Source organism: Myotis brandtii, unplaced genomic scaffold (assembly GCF_000412655.1).
Source record: "Myotis brandtii unplaced genomic scaffold, ASM41265v1 scaffold324, whole genome shotgun sequence".
Classification (NCBI taxonomy): domain Eukaryota; kingdom Metazoa; phylum Chordata; class Mammalia; order Chiroptera; family Vespertilionidae; genus Myotis; species Myotis brandtii.
Genome location: NW_005362439.1, coordinates 2,946,609 through 2,950,167, shown reverse-complemented (window position 1 = coordinate 2,950,167; position 3,559 = coordinate 2,946,609). Strand labels below are relative to the sequence as shown.

The window sequence follows — 3,559 nt, the reverse complement described above, 5'->3', positions numbered from 1 at the left end:
TTAAAAAATATATATTTTATTGATTTTTTACAGAGAGTAAGGGAAAGGGATAGAGAGAAACATCAATGAGAGAGAAACATTGATCAGCTGCCTCCCGCACACTCCCCACTGGGTATGTGCCCACAACCAAGGCACACGCCCTTGACCGGAATCGAACCCGGGACCCTTGAGTCCGCAGGCCGATGCTCTATCCACTGAGCCAAACCGGTTAGGGCCATATATTTTTAAAATTAATTTGTGTCTTGGGATTGTGGTGAAAACCAGAAAGTGAGAGTCAATGAGTGTGTTAGAGTTAGATAGGCCTTAAATATGTAAATGAAGAGTTGCTAAATAAAAAAAAAAAAAAAAACCCTCTTAGTAGCATATTTGAAACAAAGCCCTGCTACCTCCCAACCATGATGGCATGTTACTGAAACTGTGCAGAAGGAAGAGGCTGAAACATTTACAGTGAGCAAGGGGTTATAAATGGAAAATTTGAGGTGCCTGTTTTTTCTACTTACAAAATTAATACAAATTCAAGAATCCAAACATTACAGAAATGTGTGATATATAAAGTGAATGTCCTCAACAGTGTTAACCACTGTTAACAATTTGTGTTGATTCCAGAATTTTTTCCTTTATTTGTAAAAAATGGTATCTATCATACTAAATCTTCTGTCCATCATTTATTTACACATTTCAGTTACTGTTTGGACATTTTTCCATGTTGATCTATATAGATCTGTTATATTCTTTTAACAGTGGCATTGTGTTCCCACAATTGGATGCACCATAGTTAAACATTCTCTGTTGGTAGGATCTGGGTTGTTTCTGTTTTTTGCTTTCACAAACAATGCTGCAGTACCTTGTGTACTTGTGCAGGTGTTTCTAAAGAGGATGAACTTTTAGAAGCACAGTTGATGGGGCCAAAGAGTATGAACATTGTTAATGATAAATGAAGGTTAATTATATAGTATTCATTCTTATTCATTTAAGATGTGAACATAATTTTATAGGTATTTACAATTTCATAGATTTGGGATTCCTAATGCTGTGGGTTTGTTTTTTTTTCCTTCTCCCATAAGATTTTAAGGTTCTCAGCAATAAATTCTAGCACTGGGTTTTTCAAGACTGTGCTCTTCAAGATTGAGAAGGACTTACTTATGTTTTAGTAATTCTGAATATCTGCCACCTGGAGGTGTTTGTGTATTTTTCTTCTCAACAGCCTTATATGAGGGAGACATAATAAGTTGGTTCCAGGTATGGCATTCTCTGCTTACTGACTCTGGGCCACATATAGTCTTCTGGGTCTTGTTAAATGATTGGGAGAATCCAGATATCTCTTCCCCCACTCTAAGGCAGTAACAGTTAGATATTTGATTTATTTGTCTTTAGGAGTATTTAGAAAACTCATTTCTCTCTTTGGCAATATGAGAGTGAGGATAGGGTGGAATAGAGAGGAATCATCTGCTCAACCTGAGCCTCTGTGAACTCTGTGTAATCCCTATTCTATCCTCTCTAAGGGTTGGCAAAGTTTTTCTGTGAAAGACAAGATAGTAAATATTTTAGGCTTTGTAGGCTATACAGTCTCTGTTGCAATATTGAACTTTGCCATTGTAGCATGAAAGCAGCCATAGACAATATATAAATGAATGAGTGTGGCTGTGTTCCAACAAAACTTTATTTATGGACACATGCTATTTTCATATGTCATAAAATAGTCTACTTTTGATATATTTTTTTTTAGCTATTTAAAAATGTAAAAACCATTCTTAGTTTTTGGGCAGTGCAAAAACAGGCAGCAGGCTAGATCTGGCTGACAGGCAGTGGTTTACCAATCTCTGCTTTATGTGAATGTGATTTGGAAGAGAGTTAGGTGCGATAGTAATTGAAGGTATGATAATGAGGGCCCAGAAGAACTAGGTAGGGGGCTCCTCTCCCTCTACTTTGGACAAGATGTCCTAAGTATTGGCCTCACCAGAGGATATTTTTCCATTGATCTTTGAGAGAGAGTGGGAGAGAGAGGGAGAGACAGAGAAAAACATTGATGTGAGAGAAACACATAGATTAGTTTACTCCTGCATGCACTCTAACCAGGGCTCAGGCCAGGGAGGAGCCTGCAACCAAAGTACGGTGTGCCCTTGGCTGAAATCAAACCCAGGGCCCTTTGGCCCGCAGGCGTATGCTCTATCCACTGAGCCAAAGTATTGGCTCTTGAAAGACTATTTTGATGGTTAAGAGCAGGCATACTAGTAAGTGCATAAAGAGTTTCTTGTTTCCTATACTATTTGTCTTGGGAATTGTTTGCAAGCTGGGGAGGATGCGCACCTCTAGGTCCTCCAGGGGAGTACGCTTGACAGGCGGCCCTTCTCCCACTGCAGGTCAAATTAGTGCCAGTTAGGCTGATGTAAATTATCCCCCATCATCTCTCTCTCTGAGACAAAATGGTGTAGAACAGGCTGTGTGCTCTGTATATGCACTGAGAACTGGAAAAGATGTAATCGCTTCTGTCAGCGCAGAGTGTTGGAGTTCTACAGGGATAACAGTGGGATCCATATGTGTGCTGCAAATACATGGGAGTAGTTTCTCATGTAATCATTCTTCCCCTTCAGATCGCTCTCTACTGCATTTATTCAGAGTAGTGCTCTAAAGGGTGCGTTGGAGGTTTTGCTAAGACAGTAACATCAGGTGTATGGAGTTTTGTTTGCATAATATATTTTGCTTATTATAATTAGTCCCAGCCCGGTAGAGCTGGGCAGGTAGCTTCCCTTCATCCTCTTGGGCTTGTTATATCTTTATGGGTAGAGGGAGAATCCAGTACATTCTTCTTGGGAGTAGTATTCCTGAAAACATTTCCATGTGCACAAATTTGGCTTTGGTGTGTGGGCCTGTTACGTTAGCCCAGAGAGTGCAAAACAACCTTCAGGTATGTTTGTTTGGCCTTCATAAATAGTTTTTCCCCACATAAATACAGATTTCTGGATTCTGTTGGAAAATATGGAAGGATCTGGCTTGCACTCCCTGAAATAACAATAAGCAGGAGTTGAGTAGTTATCCCTTTATTCAAGGCCTGGACTTTCTTTGTAACTTAGTCTGCACGGGGCTGACTTTACACATTTATGTTTCCTACTTAATTCCAATTTTGTGTTGGTTACCACCATTCCATTAGTTCAAGCAAAACGTGTTGATGTTTATGTGTAAGCAAGTATCTCCTGAGTGCCCTACCATTTGGCTCCACCAGGGGGAGGCACTAGACATTGCAGTACCTTCTCCTGTACCCATTGCATCCTGCCTAATTCATCCACAAGGGGCTGTCCTGCTGCTGGAGGCTGACATGCTGAAAGCCCCCTCAACTGAGAAGCTGCCTGACTTTTTAATAGCAACAATTAATAAACTCCTCCTCTGTTTCCAAAGAGGGAAAGTGGAGGTGCCAAGCTTTTTGCTGGCTGGGGTGCACTTTAGTGAGCAGATCGCTGTTATGTCAGGTTATGCAGCATGAAAGCAACCATCCTTTTTTAAAAAAAATATATTTTATTGATTTTTTACAGAGAGGAAGGGAGAGGGATAGAGGTTTGAAACA

General features: G+C 40.2%; 1 protein-coding gene across 6 annotated transcripts in view; it reads left to right on the top strand.

The window, feature by feature from the left end:
- The window catches only part of AMBRA1 (autophagy/beclin-1 regulator 1), a 158,778-nt gene that overhangs the window by 39,320 nt on the left and 115,899 nt on the right, over positions 1-3,559 (top strand). The window lies entirely within an intron of this gene.